Here is a 25980-nt window from a genome sequence, read left to right as displayed (position 1 = left end):
ATTACAGAGATGTTTACAAGATTCACAAACATCACAAACAACCTTAAATCACTGGGAGAAACCTATTCCCAGACTGATAAGGTAAAGAAAATCTTGAGATCTCTCACAACTGATTGGGAGAAAAACACAACAGCTATTGAAGAAGCTCAAGATTTATCCAAGCTTACACTGGATGACTTAATAGGCAATCTTATGGCCTATAAAGTCCATATGAAGGAAAGAAGGGAAGAGGAACCACCTACAAAGAAAACTGTAGGTTTCCCAACCCTTTCTGAGAATGAGGACTCAGAAAAGGAATCTGAAATCGCGCTACTTACTCAAAAATTTCAGCGCTTCATAAAAAAAATAGGCTGGCAAATAAGCACAAGGAAAAGAAAGATTCTAAGGAAGATTTCATGTGCTATCAATACAATAAGTCAGGTCACATGAGACGTGACTGTCCTCTTCTAAAAAGGAAATCCCAAATTAAGGAACCAAAGAAAAGGTTTTTCAAGAAGAAGGCTCTGCATGCTCAATGGGATGATTCAGAACCATCCTCAAGTGAAGAGTCAAGTGATGATGAAGTTGAAACCGCCAACATGTGCTTCATGGCAGAAAGCTCTGTAAGTGAATCCTTTGATTTTTCTTTTGAAGAACTTCAAAATGCTTTTCAAGATCTTTTTGAAGAATCAAGAAAAACGATTCTCAAAAACAAAAGTTTGAAATCTGAAAATCTAGAGCTTCTCCAGAAAAATAAAGAACTTAGTATTAAAAATTCTAAGTTGAAAAAGAAAAATTTTATCCTTACTTCTGAAATCAGTTCTACTAATTTCAAGACAAAAAATCTTCAAGTAGAAATTTCATAATTGAAAAGCAAAACTGAAAACCTTATGAAAACGGTTTTCAAGTTTACCAAAGGGAAAGAGAACCTAGATAAACTCCTATCCTCTCAAAAACTCTCTTTTTACAAGAATGGTATTGGTTACTCTCATATAAATAAACCTAAGCAAGAGTATTACAACTTTCATACTATGTACTCCTCTAAATTTGTAGACAGACCCAAATCAAAATGGATATAGGTACCAAAGTCTAATAAAAAGGGACCCGATCGGGTACCACAAAGAATTTTTACTTGATGTTTTGCAGGCACTAAAGAAGAAGAACAGATGGATACTAGACAGTGGATGTTCAAAACATATGACAGGACATCCTGATCTTTTTGCTGTTCTTCATCATAAAGAAGGAGGAACCGTCATCTTTGAAGATAACAACAAAGGGTTGATAATTGGTATTGGCAATATTGGTAATATCGATAAACCTCTTATCAAAGATGTTCTCCTTGTTAAAGGTTTAAAACATAACATATTAAGTACAAGTCAAATGTGTGACACAGGTTATAACGTTAGTTTTAAACGTGATGCTTGCCTCATAGCAGACACCAACAAAAATATTATTTTAAAAGGTATAAGAAAAAATAATATATATGAATTATACCTAGAAAATATTACTGAACATTGTCTTATAGCTAATAATGACTCTCAAAATTTGTGGCACATGAGAATGGGTCATGTTAACTCTAAATATATGTCTAAATTAGCTAAGAACAATTTGGTACGTGGGTTACCTAAAATATCATTTAAAAAAGACTATTTTTGTGATGCATGTCAATTAGGAAAACTGTCAAAATCATCTTTCAAATCAAAAAATATTGTTTCAAGTAAAAGACCTTTAGAGCTTCTTCACCTGGATCTTTTTGGTCCTTCTAGAGTAGCTAGTCTTAGTCACAATAAATATGCTTTTGTAATTGTAGATGATTACTCAAGATTTACTTGGGTAATATTTTTGAAAACAAAAGTGATACGTTTTATGAATTTGAAATTTTATGTAAAAAGTTACAAAATGAAAAGTCTTCTACTATTATCAATATTCATAGTGACCATGGAGGAGAATTTGACAATGATCTTTTTGTAAATTTTTGTAATTTGCATGGTATTTCACATAACTTCGCCTTTCCTAGAGCTGCACCTCAAAATGGTGTAGTAGAAAGAAAGAATAGAACCCTTCAGGAATCTGCTAGAACTATGCTCCAACATAATAATCTTGCTAAATATTTTTGGGCAGAAGCTGTTAATACTGCTTGCTACATATCAAATAGAGTTCTTATCAGACCCTTATTAAATAAAACTCCCTATGAATTATTCTATGACAGAACTCCAAGGATAGACTACTTTAAAGTCTTTGGGTGTAAATGCTTTATCCTTAACACAAAAGATAGTCTTGATAAATTTGATGCTAAATCTGTTGAAGGCATATTCTTAGGATATTCAAGTCATAGTAAAGCATACAAAGTTTTTAATAAGAGTTCTAATACTATTGAAGAATCTATGCATGTCAGTTTTTGTGAATCTATTGATAAGTCTGTTCATAAGCAGACTAACGATGATGATGTTAAAAGTACAGATTTCTTCTTAGATAACACAGCTAAACCTAATGAAGATGATTCTCAAAGAACATTTGTTGAAATCAGAGATCATTCTCAAAAGCAGATTTTGGGAGACCTGACAAGGGGGTTCAAACTAGAGCTCAGCTGGAACGAATTGCAAACATAGCATTCATATCTCAACTTGAACCAAAGAAGATTGATGAATCCATCCGAGTTCTGGATGCTAGCTATGACTGAAGAACTAAATCAGTTCCAAAGAAATGATGTCTGGGATCTTGTACCAAGACCTAAAGATCATCAAATTATTGGGACAAGATGGATCTTCAGAAACAAGCTGGATAAAAAAGGTAATGTTATAAGAAACAAGGCAAGGCTAGTGGCTCAAGGATACAACCAGGAGGAAGGTATTGATTTTGATGAAACATTTGCTCCTGTTGCTAGACTTGAATCTATTAGAATGTTTTTAGCATATGCAAGCTATATGGATTTCAAACTATACCAAATGGATGTTAAAAGTGCTTTTCTAAATGGTTTTATAAATGAATAAGTTTATGTAAAACAACCTCCAGGTTTTGAAAATGAACAATTTTTGGATCATGTCTTTAAACTAAAACGTGCTTTATATGGTTTAAAGCAAGCACCTCGTGCTTGGTATGACAGACTTAAAACGTTTTTAGCAAAAAATGGATTTTTTGTTGGCATGGCAGATTCAACATTATTTATAAAAATAGTGAATGATCATACTCTAATCGTTCAAATATATGTGGACGATATCATCTTTGGATCTACTAACAACAGTCTTTGTGAAGATTTTTCCAAGTCCATGCAGAAAGAATTTGAAATGAGTATGATGGGAGAACTCACCTACTTTCTTGGACTGCATATTAAGCAAACCAAGGATGGAGTCTTCATCAATCAGTCTAAGTATGCTCATGAACTTTTGAAAAGGTTCAACATGAACTCAACTGCTTCAAAGAATACTCCTATGAGCACAACTACTGTATTGGACAGAGATGAAGATGGTAAGACTGTGGATACAAAGTTATACAGAGGTATGATAGGATCACTACTTTATTTAACTGCTAGCCATCCAGATATCATGTTCAGTGTTTGCTTGTGTGCTAGATTTCAGTCAAATCCAATAGAATCACATCTTAAAGCTGTAAAAAGAATAATGAGATATCCAAAAAGCACAGTTAATTTTGGGTTATTTTATTCAAAATCATCTACATTTGATTTAATCTCATACAGTGATGTTGACTTCGCTAGAAGTAAATCTGACAAAAAAAGCACAAGTGGAACATGTCATATGCTAGGGCACTCACTAGTTTCATGGTTCAGTAAGAAACAAAACTGTGTATCATTATCAACTACTGAAGCTGAATACATACCTGCAAGCCTAGCATGTACACAGGTCATCTAAATGAAACAAACCTTAAAAGATTTTGGTTTAAAATTTGAAAATACAACTATTTTCTGTGATAATACTAGTGCTATAAACCTATCTAAAAATCCTATTTTACACTCTCAAACTAAGCACATTCAAATTAGACACCATTTTTTAAGAGAACAAGTCCAAAACAACATAATCATGAAAGTGCACTAGAGGGGGGGTGAATAGTGCTTTTATAAATTGTCTGCGGAATATTGAATTATTTTGCAATTTGAAAAGAAAACACACAAAGAACACAAGATTTTATCCTGGTTCGGTCTATCCCGACTTACATCCAGTCCCCAAGCAAAACTCGCTTGAGATTTCCACTATCAACCTTGTTAACTACAAGATCACACTGACCAAAATCGGTCCCACTTTCAGTAACAACTCTACTGAAAGCAAACAACTCCCTTAAACCAAGGAGTCCTTCTTTTTACAGAAAATAAGTAACAACTTACAATACAACCTATGAGCCTTTCTTTTGAATGCGAATGAGATGCAATTGGCTTTTGAGGTTGTTGAAATACTCTACTCACGAATTCACTATCTCTCAAAGGGATTTGAGTGAAAAACTGAAGTGAAAATATCAAGTGAGTGAGAAAACAAATACCTGAATGAATAGGAGTGAAAAACAAGAAGTAAATGATTCAAATCGATTGAATTCTTGTTATTTTGAGTGTAAAATGCACTCATATTTATAGTTGAAAGATTCCATACGTTGAGAGTATGAAAGGGTGTCAAAACCGTCCATTTTTTAACGATCAAAACGTTTGAAAAATGAAAAGACACGCATTTTTGAAGTTTCAGGAAAATGACAAAATTAGTCGACTGAAACATCAGTTAGTCGACTAATAGTTAGTTATTAGTAGATTGACAGTTATCGTTGGTCGACTGATCTGTTAATCGAGCCGTTTGAAAATCTGAACTTTTGAAACTTAGTCGACTAGAGAAAAATTAGTCAACTGATAATATCATCAGTAGACTGAAAAACCTTTCAGTCGACTGCTGCTAAAATCTTCTGAAAAATAAACATTCTGTTTGGTCGACTGATAAAAGCATTAGTCGACTGCTGCTAAATTTTCAGAAAACACATGTTCTGTTCAGTCGACTGATAAAACCATTAGTTGACTACTGCTAATTTTCCAGAAAACAGACATTTTGTCCAGTTGACTGATAAAACCTTCGGTCGACTAATTTGACAAAAATGACTTTTTAGAAAATATGGCGCGAAAGGATTAGTCGACTGGTAAGTCTATTGGTCGACTAATAAACACGAAAATTTAAGAAAAGAGTTTTCTAAAAAGATTTTCAAGAGGGTTTCTTTTAGAAAAGGTTTTCTAAAGACTTTTAAGGTGAAATGCAACCTAAATATGCACTCTAAGTAAGGCTCTTACAAGAATCTAAGACTTTTAATGAATTAAACATTTGCACACTAGTCTTCAAAGATTCTTCATCGAATTCTTCAATTTCTTCATAGCCTTAGCTGAAATACAGTTGATTTCACTTGCTCATCATCAAAACCTTGTACTTGAAGTATCATGTATGCCTTCATTGTCGTAACAATCTCCCCCTTTTTGATGATGACAAACTTAATCAAAGATGAAGCATTTAGATGCATAGATGGAGATTTTACTCTTCCTATCAATATGCTGCAAAACATTAAAAGTTGGCACATTTAAAGCACATATATCACATATTGATTGGTTTGCATTTCCATTCATCATTACTTCATGCATTTATAAATGCATTCATTCAAAGATTACTTTTTCTCTTAATTTCGCATTTCTCTTGCATGATCTCCTGCAATTTCAATGTAATGCTATCTTTTATCTTTTAACTTTTTCTCCCCTTTTGTCATAATAAAAAAGAATATGGGCAGAAATAGCATAAGCAAAATATAGATATAAGTTTAAAATATTACAACCCATAAAGTATGAAAGTTTAGACAACAAGGATCAGAAAAGTGAGTTGAGCAAATCCTTGATTGAAGTAATCTCTTTCTGAATCGAAGATAGTTGTTGAGTCACATCTTTACGAAAAGTGTGTTGATGCAGCTCCAAAGCTTCCAGTCTCTGCATAACTTCATCATTGTCTTGATTTGTAGAAAATTTCTTTCTTTTTGCATGAGATGAAGGTGTCGCAGAAGGTGAAGGTTCAGAAATTGATGGTTCAGTAGGATCAGATGGTTCAGTTTGATCAACATTTAAAGGAGGCAGATATTTAATTTTCATTCTTTTAAAAATTGTTTGATCAAAGAACTCTTTTTGCTCAATATATTTTTCATTTGTTAAGGGAACTTTGAAATGTCTAAAAATACGAGTTAGAAGACATCCATAAGGAAGAAATGGTTTTTGTTTCCACAAATTTGTAAAATACACATTGGCAGTGGCAAAAATAATAAAAAAAGTAACAATTCTGTAAATTGAGCCAAAATAATCAAAAGTAACAACCCACTGAAAAGGGATGTCGATTCTCCACAGATTTTAGGCAAGATGGAAGAGACGAGCCAAAAGTATCATATAAAAGAGGAATTCTGAGTAATCTGAGTGAAAAACCATGTCTTGAAGAAGGTGTAGGAGGAGGAGAACCTAAACCTTTTGCAGATGCAGACTTCGTACGAGGCATGATTAAAAATAGAGTTACCAAAAAATGTCAGCTTCCAAATGATGTTCGGCAAGGGGAAAATGTTGTCCGACGTTCAGAAACGAAGGAAGATACGATGGCTGACGGCGAGTGTGAAGTCGGCCATAAGGGGATTCCAGCAAAGGCGGAAAATACACTGTCACGGCAAGAGGGTTCTGGCGTGTTTTGAAGATGCGCCAATAACTGCAAGAGGATTCCGGCGTTTCAAGATCACGGCCAGAAGATTCCGGCGTCTCCCTGTCACAGCAAGAAAATCCCGACGAAGATGGGATCGAACGCCACTCTGAGGATTTTTTGGAAGAGAGAGGCAAAAGAGAAAGAGGGTTTTCGTTTTTAAGAAAAACGAAAAGGTACGAAATTGAAGTGAAACGATGCCTATTTAAAAAAAAGATGGGTTTAAAAAAAATCCAAGGGGTATCGGGTCCCTTCATTTAAAATTTTTAAAAAAACATTTTAGTCGACTAAAACTTTATCGGTCGACTAAGAATGTGCGACTCATTCTAAAAACACCAGTCGACTAGAAATATATCGGTCGACTAATATGGTGTGATTCATTCTAAAATTTTAAAACATCAGTCGACTAGAATTTTATCAGTCGACTAATATAGTGCGATTTTGAGATTTTGTTCAAAAATCAACATTTTTACAAATCTAAAAACGAGCAAATACCTAGTTCTCTCCTAATTCTTATAAAATCTTCATTTTTAAGAGGTTTAGTGAAGATATCGGCATGTTGTTCTTTAGTGGAAATAAAATTTAACGAAATATCTCCATTTAAAACATGATCTCTTATAAAATGATGTCTAACTTCAATATGCTTAGTTCTTGAGTACTGAACAGGATTTTTCGAGAGATTTATAGCACTAGTGTTATCACAATAAATAGTTGTTGTGGAGTAATTTAAACCAAAATCTTTTATGGTCTGTTTCATCCATAGTACTTGTGAACATGCTAAACTAGCCACTATATATTCTGCTTCAGTTGTTGAGAGTGACACTGAATTTTGCTTTTTACTAAACCAAGAGACTAAAGAATTTCCTAAGAAATGACAAGTTCCACTAGTACTCTTGCGATCCGATTTACTTCCTGCAAAATTTGCATCACTATATGAAACTAAATCAAAGGAAGATGATTTTGGGTAAAACAAACCGAAATCTGAAGTATCTTTCAAATAACGAAGAATTTGTTTTACGATAGTTAAATAAGATTCCTTTGGATTAGCTTGAAATCTTGCACACATACAAACACTAAACATAATATCAGGTCGACTAGCAGTTAAGTATAATAGAGATCCGATCATACCTCTGTAGAGCTTAGTATCTACACTTTTACCATTTTCATCTTTATTAAGAGAAGTAGTTGTACTCATAGGATTCCTTCTTGATTTCGATGAGTCCATCTCAAATCTCTTGAGAAGTTCTTTTGTATACTTAGCCTGATTGATGAAGATTCCTTCTTCAGTTTGCTTTATTTGAAGTCCAAGGAAGTAGTTTAATTCGCCCATCAAGCTCATTTCAAACTCTTCCTGCATAGCTTTAGCAAATTCTTTACAAAGAGAATCATTAGTAGAACCAAATATTATGTCATCAACATAAATTTGCACAATAAGAATATCTGAATTAAGATTTTTAATAAATAAAGTGGAGTCTACCCGACCAATGGAAAAACCAGATTATTCTAAAAAATTTCGTAGTCTTTCATACCACGCTCTTGGTGCTTGTTTGAGTCCATACAAAGCTCTTTTCAATTTGTAGACTTTTCTGGATATTTCTCATTTTCAAAGCCTGGAGGTTGCTCTACATAAACTTCTTCATTGATGTGTCCATTTAAGAATGCACTCTTAACATCAATTTGATATAACTTGAAGTTCATATAACTAGCAAAAGCAAGCATCATTCGAATTGACTCTAATCGAGCCACTGGTGCATAGGTTTCATCAAAATCTATGCCTTCTTCTTGATTATATCCTTGTGCTACTAGCCTTGCTTTGTTACGAATGACTTCACCATTTTTGTCCAGCTTATTTCGGAAGACCCATCTTGTTCCAATTACTGGATGATCCTTTGGTCTATCAACTAGATCCCAAACATTATTCCTAGTAAATTGGTTAAGTTCTTCAGACATGGCCAAAAGCCAAAATTCATCATCACAAGCCTCATTGATATTCTTTGGTTCTAATTTAGATATGAAAGCAACATTTGCAATATATTTTTCTAATTGCCTTCTAGTTTGAATACCACTCTTTATTTCACCAATAACTTGTTCATGTGGATGATTAGGAACTTCTTTCCAAACTGGTTGAAGAGGAATATTTTCTTGAGAAGTACTCTCTATCAAGGGTTCTTCTTGAAGTATTACTTCTTCTCCTTCGCTTAGAGGTATAATCTGCTCACAATTCTCATCAAATGCAACATGTAAAGATTCTTCAATACAAGATGTTCTTTTATTGAAAATACGATAAGCTTTACTTCTAGAAGAATATCCAAGAAATATTGATTTATCTGATTTTGAATCAAACTTATCAAGATTATCTTTGGTATTTAACAAGAAACATTTACTACAAAAAATTTTGAAATATGAGATCTTTGGTATACGATCATAATACAATTCAAAACATGTTTTATGTAAAATCGGTCGAATAAGAACATGGTTTAAAACATAACATGTATTTATTGCTTCAGCCCAAAAGTATTTTGGTAAATTTTTATCTTGAAGCATGGTTCTAGCACATTCTTGCAAAGTTCTATTCTTTCTTTCAACAGCTCCATTTTGTGGAGCCGCTCTAGGAAAAGCAAAGTTGTGAGATATACCATGTAAATCACAAAACTTTAGAAAAGATTCATTTTCAAATTCACCACCATGATCACTATGAATTTTAATTATAGATGTAGATTTTTCATTTGTAATTCTTCTACAAAGTTTAGAAAATTCCGAAAAAGCATCATTTTTGCTTTTTAGAAAAATTACCCATGTAAACCGAGAATAATCATCTACTATAACAAAAGCATACTTGCTACCATTCAAACTTTGAATTCTAGATGGTCCAAATAGATCTAAATGTAGAAGTTCAAGAGGACGTTTTGTTGAAACTATATCTTTTGCTTTAAAAGAACTCTTGATTTGTTTACCCCTTTGGCAAGCATCACATAAGTGATCTTTCTTATATGGTATTCTAGGTAGGCCTCTTACAAGATCATTCTTGGATAACTTTGAAATAATTTTAAAGTTAACATGTCCAAGTCTTTTGTGCCATAACCATTGAATTTCATTTGAAACAATAAGACATTTTTCATTAAAAGTGGGCAATTCATCTAGATATAGTTCATACACATTGTTCCTTCTTTTACCTTTAAAAATGATATTTTTAGATTGAAAATCAGAAATTAAGCATAAATCATTTTCAAAAGAAACATGAAAACCTTTATCACATAATTGACTAATAGATATTAAATTATGCATTAAACCATCTACTAAAAGAACATTTTCTATCAAGGGAAATTTTGGATTACCAATACCTATTACTTTTCCCTTGTTATTGTCACCAAAGGTGACAGTTCCTCCATCCTTATTTTGGAGGGTATAAAATAACTTCGACCTTCCAGTCATATGTTTGGAACAACCGTTGTCCAATATCCATTTGCTCCTTATGTTGTGTACCTACAACAAAATTAGAAAACAGAGCATTTGACCCCTTTCTATTTTCGAGTCCATGAGAGTTAGTCTTAGGAACCCATATCCATTTGGATTTTGGTTTCCTTTGATAATAAATATTCTTTCTATAAAAGGATTTAGCATGTCTAGAATAATCATGTCTAGGCTTATAAGCATTATAGTTTCCATGATTAAATGCATTTCTATTGTAACTAGAAAGTTTAGTTCTATGAACAAATGGTTGAGAATAATGTTTTTTATTTTTCACAACATAGTTTGGTCTATTTTGAGTATCAAAGAAGCTATATCCCAATCCGGTTTTATTAACCGAGCATCTTTGAGAACCAAGAAGTTTTTCTAGATTCTCTTGACCATTTGTGAAATTGGTTACTATGGAAAGAAGATCATTTGATTTTTCTTTTAGACTAGATATTTCTTTTTGTAAGAGATTGGTTCTAACTCCAATTTCTTTTATCTCAAATGCTTGGCAAGAGTTTTCCTTCTTGAGATCTTCTATCTCTTGAAGTAACACTTTATTTTGAGAGTCAAGAGTTAAATTTTCAGTTTTAACTCTTTATTTTTAGAACTTAGACTCTTAAATTTATCATATAAATCATTGAATGCTTCAAATAATTCATCATAGTCAAATTGACTTACCGAATCTTCTTGTGCGTAACACATGTTAGCAACTTCTTCATTCGATTCTTCATCGGAAGAGGAGTCACTATCATCCCAACATGCTTGAAATGCCTTTTTCTTCTTGAATTGGTCCTTGGGCTTGATTTTGAGAAGAGGACAATCTTTCTTGATATGTCTTTCCTTTTTGCAGTTAAAGCACTTGACTTCATTGGGATTGAAAGAATCTGCTTTCTTTACCTTTCTTTGAAATCTTCCCTTTTTGATGAATCTTCTGAATTGCCTTGTGATGAGGGCAATATCTTCATCTTCATCTTCTTCTGAATTTTCTGAGTCAGAAGTAGCCTTAAAAGCAAAAGATTTCTTCTTGGGCTCTTCTTCTTGTCTGTCTTGAAGTTGGACCTCATATGCCATTAGGTTACCAACCAAATCTTCAAGAGTGAGAGTGTTAAGATCATTTGCTTCTTCAATAGCAGTGGTTTTTCTCTCTCATTTAGGAGTTAAACACCTTAGGATCTTTCTGAATAAATCCACTTGTGAATATTCTTTTCCAAGGGATTTCAAAGTCTTAGTTATATCGGTCATTCTAGTTACCAAGTCCAATATAGATTCATTTTGCTTCATTTTGAACAATTCAAATTTATGAACTAAAGAAGCAAATTTTAGATTCCTTTACCTTTAATGTACCTTCGTGAGTCACGAGAAGAGTATGCCAGATTTCATTTGCTGTAGAGCATTGAGAGATGCGATTGAACTCTACCTTGTCAACGCCACAATATAATGCATTCATTGCCTTGGCATTAAGTGAAGCAGTCTTCTTTTCTTCATCGGTCCATCGGCTGAAATCAGTTGATGGAGTTTGGTACTTTTCTGAAGCAACTCTCCAAATATCTAGATTCATGGATTGCAAGAATATTGTCATTCTTACTTTCCAGTAACCATAGTTTATTCCGTCAAAGAGAGGAGGACAAACAGAGGAGTATCCTTCTTTGTGCTGAGATGTTGTAGTTGCCATGCTAGATGATGATCAAATAAAAATAATAGCAAACCTGGCTATGATACCAAATGAAAGTGCACTAGGATCGAAGCAACGAGCACTAGAGGGGGGGTGAATAGTGCTTTTATAAATTGTCTGTGGAATATTGAATTATTTTGCAATTTGAAAAGAAAACACACAAAGAACACAAGATTTTATCCTGGTTCGGTCTATCTCGACTTACATCCAGTCTCCAAGCAAAACTCGCTTGAGATTTCCACTATCAACCTTGTTAACTACAAGATCACACAGACCAAAATCGGTCACACTTTCAGTAACAACTCTAGTGAAAGCAAACAACTCCCTTAAACCAAGGAGTCCTTCTTTTTACAGAAAATAAGTAACAACTTACAATACAACCTATGAGCCTTTCTTTTGAATGCGAATGAGATGCAATTGGCTTTTGAGGTTGTTGAAATACTCTACTCACGAATTCACTATCTCTCAAAGGGATTTGAGTGAAAAACTGAAGTGAAAATATCAAGTGAGTGAGAAAACAAATACCTGAATGAATAGGAGTGAAAAACAAGAAGTAAATGATTCAAATCGATTGAATTCTTGTTATTTTGAGTGTAAAATGCACTCATATTTATAGTTGAAAGATTCCATACGTTGAGAGTATGAAAGGGTGTCAAAACCGTCTATTTTTTAACGATCAAAACGTTTGAAAAATGAAAAGACACGCATTTTTGAAGCTTCAGAAAAACGACAAAATTAGTCGACTGAAATATAAGTTAGTCGACTAATAGTTAGTTATTAGTAGACTGACAGTTATCGTCGGTCGACTGATCTGTTAATCGAGCCATTTGAAAATCTGAACTTTTGAAACTTAGTCGACTAGAGAAAAATTAGTCGACTGATAATATCATCAGTAGACTGAAAAACCTTTCAGTCGACTGCTGCTAAAATCTTTTGAAAAACAAACATTCTGTTCGGTCGACTTATAAAAGCATTAGTCGACTGCTGCTAAATTTTCAGAAAACACATGTTCTGTTCAGTCGACTGATAAAACCATTAGTCGACTACTGCTAATTTTTCAGAAAACAGACATTCTGTCCAGTTGACTGATAAAACCTTCGGTCGACTAATTTGACAAAAATGACTTTTTAGAAAATATGGCGCGAAAGGATTAGTCGACTGGTAAGTCTATTGGTCGACTAATAAACACGAAAATTTAAGAAAAGAGTTTTCTAAAAAGATTTTCAAGAGGGTTTCTTTTAGAAAAGTTTTTCTAAAGACTTTTAAGGTGAAATGCAACCTAAATATGCACTCTAAGTAAGGCGCTTACAAGAATCTAAGACTTTTAATGAATTAAACATTTGCACACTAGTCTTCAAAGATTCTTTATCGAATTCTTCATATTCTTCATAGCCTTAGCTGAAATACATTTGATTCCACTTGCTCATCATCAAAACCTTGTACTTGAAGTATCATGTATGGCTTCATTGTCGTAACAAATCAAACTAGAATTTATTCTCACTAATAAACAATTAGCAGACATTTTCACTAAACCATTGAAAAATGAAGACTTTATAAGAATTAGAAGAGAGTTAGGAATCTGTAAGTTAAGTGATTTATAAATTTAATCCATATAACTAATTGGAATATAATACAATTAGTCTACTAGAGTTCACCTCTACAAAATTTTAAAATATAACTTAACTACAAATTTTGCTTAACAAGTAAGAATGATAGAAACACTTTGTGTCAAATCATTATATTTTTATGTTTTGTCTTTCTTACCTTTCATCACCTTTTTCAAAGTTAACAAGAGTCTTTGCATGGTTTCACGCACATTACAAGTTATGATAAAAACAAACACTTTATGTCACTTCTCTTTTCTCAAAGTACATTTAACTTTTTGTCCAATCACCTTTTTCACCTCTCTATAAAAATTCATATAAAAACTCCTTCTCGACAAACTTGTCTTTCCTTTTACTTTTTAATTATTAAATGTTCTTTTCATTAGTACCATCTTTCTTTTTCTCTCTCTCTTCTACGAAATGTGAATCCACTTTTTTTGTCATCTCAAAACTGTGGCTTTGACTCCTTTACAAGTATTGAAAAACTTAATTTTTTTTATTCTCCAAAACTATGAACTCCCTCCTATTGAGTTTCTTTAAAACTATGTCTTTCAAATAAACATTAATTCATGTCAATCATGACATTACTTTATGTCATTCATTCCATGTCAATCATCTATTACTTTTGTCTTCTTCTCCACTTACATCTTATTCAAAAATCCATGTATGACATCACCTCTTTTTTATGACTACTCATGCTCCTTCCACTCATATTCATAAAAACTACTTTTTATGTAAGCAATCATAAGTATCTTTTGTCTCTTTCTGAATACTTCTCTCACAAATTTCGAATTTATCCTCCACAAGTAAAAATATTTTTTACTTGTTGCTTGTTTTATTAGGTCATTATTGATATTGCTTTATAAACTCTCTTGCACACCCTCCTTTCACGATTTTTTCCATCTCATCACATCTTCACATGGAAATCTTTAAAATCTATGAATCATAATTCTCATCGTGAAACACACATCTTTGGCTTTATTCTTTCATCATTTTTTTTCACACATGAGCACTCCATACTCAAACTATGACAAATATTACAATACGCTGGATTCTCCTATATTAAACGTTCCTTATAAAGAAAAATAATGTTTGAAACTATGTTCTTCTTGTCATCTTTCCTAATATAATATACTCTCATCAACACTATCTTCCAAAGAATGATTTGATTTATCATTCACAAGCATCTTAAGTTACATCTCACGAGTTCTCAATTCAACTACCATCTAAATTTCATTCACTTCAATTGTCATTCACTTCCTTTCACAATAATTTTCATCCCTCTATTTAATGAAATAATTTCCTTACCAATTCATTCAAAAATTTTTATCATCCTACAAGCTCCTACTCTCCCCAAGTTCTCATTATTTTTTCAAGCCTCTATTCTCTCAAGATCTCTTGCAATGGCATCATCTTCTTCACGATCCTATGATGACAACATGATTGAAGCAGCTGAATTGAGATTTCCAGATCTCATTCACCAATACAACTCCATTAATTCTATGTCGATTCAAACTGGTAAGATGGTTCACTTTGAAGTCTTTCCCTCCTTAGACCTCCAAACCTCTCTCTCAGATTTTGTGTGTATCTTAGGATCATCCAACCCTATGACCATTTATCCTCAATTAATCAAAATCTTCTACACCAACCTTTCAGTCGACCATAACCAATCAACCATCACTTCCATGGTTCATGGAAAAATCATTTCCTTCAACACTTCTCAGTTAGGTTGTATTCTTAATATTTCTTCTTATGGCATTGAACTCCCCAACATAGTACCTATAGATCGTATTGTGTTTAAGAAGATCCTCCACTCCACTCGTTCAACCCATTTCCTGTGGCAGAAAAGCAATTTGAAGCCTCATGCTTTGCTATTGTCACAAATCCTCTCCTCAAATGTTTTCCCTAAACCGCCATCCAAGGGATTCATTGCAAATGAAATCTCTCTCCTCCTCTATGCAATCTTTTGTAACTTTCCAATAAACTGGTCTAGTATCATTTTCAACAACATGATTAATTTTCGTTCTTTCTGTTCTCTTCCATTTAGTTATTTCATCACCCACATTCTTCAATACTTCCAAGTGCCACTTCAAACTGATGTCGTCTCCTACTCTATTCATGCTTTTGATGACTCCTACCTCCCTGAGGAAGGGTCACCTCAACACCTATCTGACGACGAAGGCCATGGTGAAGCAGATCCAGCAACAACTTCTCAACTAGACATCTTCTCAGCAATTGTCAACGTCCAGAATTCCCAGGATCTCCTTCTGAGGAACCAAGCCTTTCTGCACCATGCCTTTGAATCTTTGAAGATCGGCCAAGATGCTTTACTCAAAAAGTTCAATCCCACCTTCGCTTCTGAATGATTTTTTTTATTGGGTCTGTAATAATAACACTTTTATACTCTGATCCCCTTTTTTTTGTCTTTGACAAAGGGGGAGAAAAACCCTGTCTCCTATGATGGAGAAACATACTCTCATCTTTTTAAACTTAAAACTTTTTTGTTTTATGCTTATGGTTTATGGATTTTTATGATATCATTATTATTATGCATATGACTTTTTGACAAGGGGAACATATTTTGTCATCATAAAAAAGGGAGAGAATGTTGAGAAACTATGTTTTGATGACGGATCCATATCCGACCCAATTAGGTCAATTGGACCTTGGATCAACTCTTAGAAAGCCCAAAACCCAACCCACACGCCTATCCATATCCATTTCAAAAAGTTTTTCTGAAAACCCCCCAGAAAGAGGCGCCTAGAAAATATATTTTTTATAACAGTGTTTTTGCAAATTCCAAAAAGTATAAATATACTTTTTAGAGAAGCCCTAGGCGTCTTTGGCTGTGTTTGGACGGCCCTTGCAGTGAATCTACTCCAGCACTCCTTCCTCTCCATCTCCCCCACGTGTTGGCCATTGAAGACCGGTCTATGCTTGATTTTCAAGCATATTTTCGATCTTTCTTTTGTTTCTTTTCATTTCTTTCTTGTTCCTTGCTGTCTTTTCACCACTTTTCTGTATTTTTGCAGGTGTAGCAGAGGTGGAGACCATTAACCTTGGGCGGGAGTGCGCAACACACCACCAAGGTGAGCCGGCCCTACCTCCATCCGGCTTTCTACACCCTCCGATCGAGAATCGGCTCACATTCCATCGTCGGTGGATCTCCAACGTGTAGCAGCTGCAAAGGTGCCATTTTTGGTGAAAGTACAGCATTCTTGAACTGCGTAGGACGTCCATCTCCAGCCACGGTCCGCTCTTCTTCATCCCCCCGGTCGTCGGATCTTCCAAAAGGTAGGTCTTCTTCTTCCTTCTCTTCTAGCTAAAACCGAAGTGTGTGTGGTTTTCTTTTTCTTATTTTCTGAGTGTTTCTTGTTTTTCTTTTCGTTTCAACCTTAGATTAGATTTCGTGCATAGGCCAGCACGTTAGATTAGGTTTATTTGTTTGCTTGATTCATTGAAATCGTTTTTTTTAGACTTTTCATTCTTTTCATTAAAATCGGCTAGATCTTCATCTAGCCGATTCTTCAAATTTCTCATAGGCGTTCTTGGGGCTGTTTTACAGAAAATCCAATAAAAAAGTTGTTCATTTTGATTCACCTTAGTCGGTTTTGTGTGGGTTTCATTTGATTTTAATTGAAAAGAAAAATTCAAAAATAAAAATCGGCTAGACTTATTCTAGCCGATTCTTGATTTTTACAAAAATATTTTTCTTTGTTCTGATTTTTTTTATGTCCAGCGTGTGTATTGAGTTGTTTTGCTGATAATCCATTTATAAAAGTTCAGTTTAATTCATTTTATTCGTGGGTTGTGCTGATAATCCATTTAGATAATTCATTTTTTTTTTGAAAAAGAAAAAAAAAAATCGGCTAGAGATATTCTAGCCGATCTTTACATTTTCGTTAAAAGTGTGTTTGGGTTGGTAAAACGTGTGGTTTACTGTGTGTTTAGTATGTTAACAGTAGCATAAACGTGTGTTAGTCATTTCATTGTTTTAGGATTGATTTAACTAATTGTTTTAATCATTTTTCGTTTTTGTGTTGAGTCTATAGAAGAAAATTACAAAAATCAAGTTTTCTTTTTCTCTCATGTTTTTAATTCCAGCATAGTGCTGTTCTTGTTAGCCTTTGTGTAATTAGGAGTCCTTTGTATTATTTTCTAATTTAGTTTTATCAAAATAGTGGTTATTTAGTTTTATTGTTTTTTGTTCATTTATAATTTTATTTTTTTTATTTTCGTGTGGTTCTTCTTCTTCCCCAAGGTGGGGCGGCAGCCATTAGAGCTCTCCTTGCGCTCTTGGTCGATTTTTTTAGAAAGTCTTAATTGTCATTAGTTGAGTTAGGAAGGTGTCTAGGTTCAATGTATTAGGTCTTTCTTTTCTAGCCGTTTTTAGGGGTTAATTAAGTAGGTTTTGAGAATTAGGTTAGCATTAAACTCTTAGGAAATCGTTTTTCCCTTTAATTCCTTTTATTCCCTAGGTAGCTTTAATTCTTTTAGTTTAGAAAGTAGAGCCAATTAGTGTAGACGATTTTTGAGAAGGAAAGCAATTAATGCATTGAAATGTGGAAAGTTTTTTGGAAAAAGTTAAGTTTCAAAAATCGTGTGGGGTATTTAAAGAAGGATTTAATTCTTGATTGCCTATTAATAGGGAGTTACAAATTGAGATTTGAAAAGCCCATTTGAAAATCAATTAAATTTCCAAAGTAGGTGTTTATGGGTTCAAGAAAGAAATAATTGCAACTAAATTCTTGGTTGGAAAGCCAAAATCGTGTGACTATCTAGGTTGGACGGTTTGACTTCTCCAAAAAGGAATTAATTTCAATTAAAGGCTTTCCCTCACCTTGGTTTTGGAAATTGCATTGATACATGTTTCCCAATTGGATTTAAAAGCTCATTAAGGTTGTAACTCCCCATTAGAAGGACGATTTTTGGACTTCTCCATTTCCAAAATTATCTTTGAATTTTTATTGGGTGCCTATCCTTCTAACCGACCTTAGTTGACTAAGGTAACCCTAGTCAAGCTTTAGTTCAACCCTTGAGTCTAGTCAAGACCGAGCCTAGGTAGAGTCCAAGACCAAGACCCAACCCTGGTCAAGCCTAGTCAAGTCAATAATAGTCCAAGTCGAGTCAACCTTGATCCGAGCCTATCTCACCCAACCTAACTCAAACCGAGCTTAGTTGGCTAAGTCAACCCTAAACCGAGTTCAACCTAGTCTTAATAAGCCTAAGTCCAAGACCAACCCTAACCAAGTCTAGTGAGTCAACCTACCCCAGTCAAGGTCAAGCCTAACCTAAGTCAAAGTCAAAACCTAACTTTAGTTCGAGTCCAAGACCTAGATCTAACCTTAGCCAAGTCAACCCAACCTTAGCTAAGCCTAAACTGAGTCCACTTAAGTCAACTGAACCCAACTAGTTAGGTCAAACCTAACCGAGTCCACTCTAGTCCTAGTCGAGTCAAACATAGCTCGAGCCTATCCAAGTCAAGACCAAACCAAACCGAGTCCATTGAAGTCAACCGACCCTAGTCCTAGTCGAACCCGTGTCCTATTGTTTCATTTTAGTCCTATATTTTTTAGATTTAACTCATAGTGATTTTCGATTAGCTAATGTAGTTATTTCTTTAATTGATTAGCTAAAATTTATATTTGTTGATTTGATGGGTGTTTGTTAGTTTATCGTTTGTTGATTAGTTAGTTAGTATAGTGTAGTTAGTTTATAGTTGGTACATCATTTAGTCATATATTTAACTACATTATTTAGTGTATTGATTGTAATTGCATTAGTATTTCATTTAGTGCATAGTCATAACATGCATGTCATACTTCGTGTAGAATTCATTTAGCTTCATTATAGTTAGCATCTGCATATAATCAGTTATATAGGATTAATTAAGTTTGCATTGCATGTAGATTACATTCTTAGTGGGTAAAATAGTTCAAATAGTGAATAGTGCACTCAAATAAAAACCAGATTTTTGCCCTGTAGCACCAGCCTTATTTTCTGTACAAAAATTCTGTGTTTTCCAAAAAAATTTATTCTATTCACTTGATAGACGTGTTATTTGACTGCAGACCAAATCTCAGCTCATTCAGAGTTGATTTGGTCTGATTTTTAAGCGTTTTGCGAAAACCGCTTTTTCTGGATTTCAAATTACAGGACTTTCGATATCCTGATTTTTCCCAGATTTGAAACGCTTATATCTGGAGTTCCAGATACTGTTTTTAAATTCTTTAAAAACTGTCAGATTGTTTAATCTGTCAGTTGCAGAACATAACAAATTTCGGGAAAATCGGACCTCGTTTGCCTTGTCAAACAGTGGTTGTTCGATAACCTGTCAGAATACTATTTTACACTAGTTAGGGGCAGTTTCGTATTTTTCTTAGTTTCAGCAATTTAGACTTGTTTTCAGTAGTTTCTGCATTTTAGGAGTTGCATAATCATCATACAGCATTAGTAGAATTAATTTGGTTAATTTTAGAATTAATTTAGTATTTTATTTAATTTTTGCTTAATAAATAGCATTTGTTTTATTATTTTCGTAAAATTAGAATTAGTTTTAGTTATTGTTTGCATTGTTAGAATAGAATACTAACTTTGTATTTTACTGCATTTTTAGGTTGAAAAGCATATTTAGTTTCCAGGGTTATTGTCCAAGTGAGAAGATTCTCTAATTGGCAAAAAGACGGAAATACCCTTGGTGTGGAGCAGAAGACTGAGTGCTTGTTTATTTTTCTTTTAGTGATTATTTGTAGTTGTATTAACTTTATAATTGTAGATTGACATTTGTCATTAATAAATTAAATTTTCTAAAAATATTGTGATTAATTCCTGTTCCCTGAGGATTCGACCCGTACTTACCACTTTGTGGAAAGTCGGTTTTTATATGTTTGGTTGACGATTTTCCAAAGTTTTATTGAAAATAATTGTTTTAAAAAGATCATTTCAAAAAAATCAACCAAATTTTGGCGCCGTTGCCGGGGAATGGCGAATTAATTACTATATTTCTTAGAGTTTAATTTAGTAATTTGTTTTAGTTAGTTAATTAGTTGTTTTCTTTTTAGTTAGTAGGATTAGTAAGTGAATATAGGATTAACATAGTTAGTAAATATAGGATTCACGTATTGTTCTTTTTAGGATTCACTTAATTATCATTCTGCAAGGAGCGATTAGACAGGTGGGTTTTAGAAAAACATAGTTTGTGATTTCCTGTATTTATTTGTTTTAACATTTTAGAATAGTTTACTTTGTTACTTATTTATTTAGTATAGAATTCTGACATAGCTAGATAGCATATCTGTTTGTTTTTAGTTACTGTTATTTGTTTATTTATATTTTAGTACTTGTGTTAGTTTAGATTTAGAGTTAGGTCGTTTGCTTACATCTGGTCTTAGTACCAGTGTATGCAGGGTCGGCGAGGTCTAGGAACCCCATTACACCCATTTGTTGACAACCCAGAGAGAATTTTACATTCTCATCGAAGTTCGGCAACAATGGCTGACATGGATCTTCCACCTCCACCCCCAGTTCTTTCACGCCCTCTGCGGGAATACTTCATTCCCACAGACTATGTTCAGGCATCCTGCATTCGGAGACCCGATGTAGGAGCACCGCATTATGAGATTAAGGCCAGCATTATTCAAATGCTTCCTTCCTTTTATGGCCTTAGTCATGAGGATCCCTACCGACATTTAGATGAATTCCTCGAAATCTGTTCTACTGTTAAGATACAGAATTTCGATGATGATGCTTTAAGGTTGACTCTATTCCCCTTTTCATTGAAGGACAAAGCCAAGTATTGGCTAAAATCCTTAGATTCTGTAGAAATAGAGTCATGGGATCAATTGCAACAGGAGTTTCTTCAGAAATATTTTCCCATTGGTCGTACGAACCAATATCGTAGAGCCATCACTAGCTTTTCAGAGCTAGAGGGTGAGTGCTTTCATGAGACCTGGGAGAGAATGAAGGATCTCCTCAGAAAATGTCCCCATCATCAGGTGCCGAAATGGCAACTGGTGCAGAGCTTCTATGATGGATTGTCTGACAAGAATCGTCAGATGATCGACTCTTCATGTGGAGGGACATTCATGCTGAAGAGCGAGGACGAAGCATGAAGGCTATTTGATACATTGGCCGAGAATTCGCTCCACCATGCTTCGAGCTCTCAATCTGATAGAGCCACACCCAGCATTCAGAAGAAAGCTGGTGTTCTTGAGATTGGTCCATCTACTACACTACAGTGCAAGGTAGACATGATTGCTCAGAAGCTGGACCAGCTTCTCTCAGGACCATCCACTACATAGCAGGTGTGTACTCTTTGTGCCAGTCCGGCACATGAGATCACTGAGTGCCCTTCGGCAGCTCAGTACCCTGAATTTGTTCAAGAACAAGTTCAGGCAGCTCAGGGTTACGTCAGACCGCCGAATAATCCGTTTTCATCGACATATAATCCGGGTTGGCGTAACCATCCCAATTTTTCATGGAAGAATCCACAGTCTTCCATACAGATGCCTACTTCCTCTCAGCCAGTTCGGCAGCCATCTTTTACTCAGCCATTCTAGAGACCGAGCTATTCTCAGTCTTCTTCTTCTTCAGTTCCTCCCCTGATTCAGCAGGAGTCTACCCCGCAGACATCTTTTGAGGAGAGACTTCTCCAGGCATTCCAAGAGGTGAAAACCTCTAATCAGAACGCCTTCGAGAAGTGTAGCCAGATTTTGAGCTCGCATACGCAATCCATTGCGAAGTTAGAATCGCAAATGGGACAGTTAGCTGAGGCTATTAGTAGGAGACCCGAGGGTACATTGCTGAGTCAGGCTGTCATGAACCCGAAGGGTAAGGACCAGATGACTGGAGGCCTATTTCATACTGAGACACAGCAGCAGGCTAAATCATTTATGGCCTTGAGGAGTGGACGTGAGTATTACGTCAAGAGCAGAGAGCGAGAGAGTAGAGAGAGGATAGAGGAGCCAGAGACCATTGTTTCACCTACGTCGGCTCAGCCATCATCCCCATCCCCATCATCATCTTCATCATCATCTTTATCTTCATCCTCAGAGAAGAAGAAGGATAGGAGTGAGCCTTCTCACAAAGAGGAGTAGCCAGCAGAGTATATTCCCCCACCACCCTATCCCAAAGCATTAGAGTCTCCCGGGTTTAGAGGGAAGCAAGGTGCAAAGATCCAGGACATGCTTGATATATTTAAGCATGTGCAGATCAACCTACCTTTGCTTGATGCGATTCAGCAGGTGCCGGCATACGCCAAATTCTTGAAGGAGCTATGTACGCAGAAGAGGAAATCTAGAGAGCGAGTTCCTAACAGGGTCCATCTGACTGAGCAGGTGAGTTCAGTACTTCAGCATCAGACACCACCAAAGCTCAAGGACCCTGGAGCCCCTATCATTACGTGTACTATAGAGAACATCCGGATAGAATGCGCATTGCTCGATCTTGGAGCAAGCGTGAACATTCTGCTCGGATATTTCTTTGATTCTTTCAGACTAGGAGAGATGAGATCGACTCCGATTACACTGCAGCTGGCAGATCGTTCCGTCAAGGTACCGAGAGGTGTCTTGGAGGACGTGCTAGTTAAGGTGGATGACTTTTATTTTCCAGTCGATTTCATTATTCTTGATATGGAAGGAGTGGATAGCCAGCACCAGACTCCGATTATTTTAGGCAGACCATTCTTGGAAACTGCCAATGCTTGTATCAACTGCAGAACCGGAGCCATGGATCTCTCATTCGGCAATCGAAAGGTCAAGCTAAATATTTTCAATGCCGCGATGGGACCAGCAGGAGACATGGACTGCTTTCATGTAGATATTGCACATGAGTTAGTGGAGGAGCAGCCCGAGTTGTACATTACTGAGGATTCTTTAGATCTGTACCATATAGAGAAGAATAGTAGTGTAGAGAGTGTAGATGTGTCTAGGGTGTTGTCAGAGAGACCACCTTGGGGAGCAGTCAGGGAGCCTCTTCCACCACTTGCGGAGACCCCTGCCAAATCGTCGATCGAGTCACCTCCGAAACTCGAGTTGAAACCCTTACTAGATTCACTCAAGTATGCTTATCTCGGAGATGATGAGACTCTGCCTGTGATCATCTCATCCTTGCTCACTGAGGAGCAGGAACAGAGACTGATGACTATTCTTCGAGAGCACAAGGCAGCGATTGGCTGGGGAGTTGCTGATCTGAAGGGGATTGATCTTTCATTTTGCATGCATAGAATCCATTGTGATGAGGAAGTCAAGCCATTTAGGGATATGCAGAGAAGGCTAAATCCCAACATGAAGGAAGTGGTGAAGAAAGAGGTGGTGAAGTGGTTGGATGCCGGAATCATTTACCCTATTTCTGATAGCCAGTGGGTCAGTCCGATTCAGGTTGTGCCGAAGAAGTCAAGACTCACTGTGGTTGAGAACGAGAAGGGTGAGAGAATTCCGATGAGGACCACTACAGGATGGCGAGTCTGCATCGATTATAGGAAGCTGAATGTGGCGAGTCTGATCTTTCCCATTGCCATTCATTGATCAGATCTTAGAGAGACTCGCAGGACAGAGCTACTACTGCTTTCTAGATGGATATTCAGGATACAATCAGGTAGTTGTTCATCCTGACGACCAAGAGAAGACCACGTTTACATGTCCTTATGGCACCTTCGCATTTAGACGTATGCCGTTTGGGCTCTGTAATGCCCCGGCTACTTTTCAGAGGTGCATGCTTGCTATCTTCTCGGACATGATTAATGATGTGATGGAAGTTTTTATGGACGACTTTTCTGTGCATGGCTCTTCTTTTGAAGATTGCCTCCAAAAACTTACTCGAGTACTGAGTAGGTGTGCGGAGACCAATCTCGTCCTGAGTTGGGAAAAGAGCCATTTTATGGTCCAGGAGGGGATTGTGCTTGGACACATTGTGTGCAAGCGTGGTATTGAGGTTGACAGAGCGAAGGTGGAATACATTTCTCGTTTGACTCCACCCACCTCTGTGAGGCAGATTCGATCATTTTTAGGGCATGCGGGATTTTACAGGCGGTTCATAAAAGATTTCAGCAAAATCTCGCAACCGCTCTGCACTTTATTGGAGAAAGACCAGCCCTTTGTTTTCGGTGAGGATTGTATGAAGGCCTTTGAGATTCTCAAAGAGGCCTTGATTACTGCACCTATTTTGAGACCTCCAGATTGGACTCTTCCATTTGAGATTATGTGCGATGCATCTGATTACGCTATGGGGGCCATTTTAGGACAACGCATTGATAGGAAACCCTATGTGATCTACTATGCGAGTAAAACTCTGTCTGATGCCCAGATGAATTATACTACGACAGAGAAGGAGCTACTTGCGGTAGTTTTTGCATTGGATAAATTCAGGTCTTATTTACTCGGTTCGAAGGTGGTTATCTATTCTGACCATTCTGCATTGAAATATTTGTTGAATAAGAAAGACACCAAACCGAGATTGATTTGTTGGGTCCTACTACCACAGGAGTTTGATCTCGAGATTCGAGATAAGAAGGGAAGCAAAAATGTAGTAGCAGACCATCTTTCCAGACTGATCGTGGAGACCACGCAGGATCAGAGGCCGATCAGTGATTCTTTCCCCGACGAGCAGATCATGTCAATCAGTACATCGCAGTTACCCTGGTTTGCAAATATTGTGAACTATCTGGTTTCGAGGCAGATACCTGAGCATTGGAACAAGAATGAGCGTGAGAGATTCCTATCTCAGGTGAGGCACTATTATTGGGATGAACCGGAGTTGTTCAAATACTGTGCAGACCAGATCATTAGGAGATGTGTTCCGGAGGAGGAGTACCAGTCCATTCTGAATTTTTCCCATTCATTAGCCTGTGGAGGGTATTTTAGTAGTAGGAAGGCGGCTGCAAAGGTTTTGCAGTCAGGATTTTATTGGCCCACACTTCACAGGGACGCTCATGAGTTCTGTAGGCGATGCCTGCGATGTCAGCAGATTGGAAACATGTCCAAGAGGGACATGATGCCCTTGCTTTCGATTTTGATAGTCGAGATTTTTGATGTTTGGGGCATTGATTTCATGGGACCATTTCCGCCTTCATTCGGAAATTTATACATTCTAGTGGCGGTTGATTATGTGTCCAAGTGGGTCGAGGCTGTGGCAACCAAGACCAATGATCACAGAGTAGTGCTTAAGTTCATTAAGCACAACATTTTCAGTCGTTTTGGGGTGCCACGAGCGATGATTAGCGATGGTGGCAAGCATTTTAGGAATGTACAGATAGCTTCTCTTCTGAGAAGATATTTTGTCAATCATAGATTCACCACTCCATATCATCCGCAGACTAGTGGACAGGTTGAAGTGTCCAATAGGGAGATTAAGCGAATTTTAGAAAAGACAGTTCGTCCGGACCGCAAGGATTGGTCTCAGCGCTTAGATGATGCACTTTGGGCATATAGAACTGCATTTAAGACTCCCATTGGCATGTCCCCATATCTCCTTGTATTCAGGAAAGCATGCCATCTTCCTGTCGAGCTAGAGCATAGAGCGTACTGGGCTATCAAGAAATTGAATTTTGACCTTTCCCAGGCTGGCAAAGAGAGAGCAC

The 25980-nt window shown here is 36.0% G+C and overlaps 1 non-coding gene across 1 annotated transcript; it reads right to left on the bottom strand.

Moving 5' to 3' along the window:
* Positions 1–21299: 21299 nt before the first annotated feature.
* On the bottom strand, positions 21300–21402 carry LOC149828655 (small nucleolar RNA R71). The gene has a single exon (XR_016434536.1). It is a non-coding gene; the product is annotated as a small nucleolar RNA R71 (small nucleolar RNA).
* Between the last annotated feature and the right edge of the window lie 4578 nt (positions 21403–25980).

Source organism: Nuphar pumila, chromosome 9, assembly GCF_984573655.1.
Source record: "Nuphar pumila chromosome 9, dmNupPumi1.hap1.1, whole genome shotgun sequence".
In the NCBI taxonomy this organism is placed as follows: domain Eukaryota; kingdom Viridiplantae; phylum Streptophyta; class Magnoliopsida; order Nymphaeales; family Nymphaeaceae; genus Nuphar; species Nuphar pumila.
Note: the sequence above shows the minus strand (reverse complement) of the source record. Positions and strands in the feature narration are given on the sequence as shown.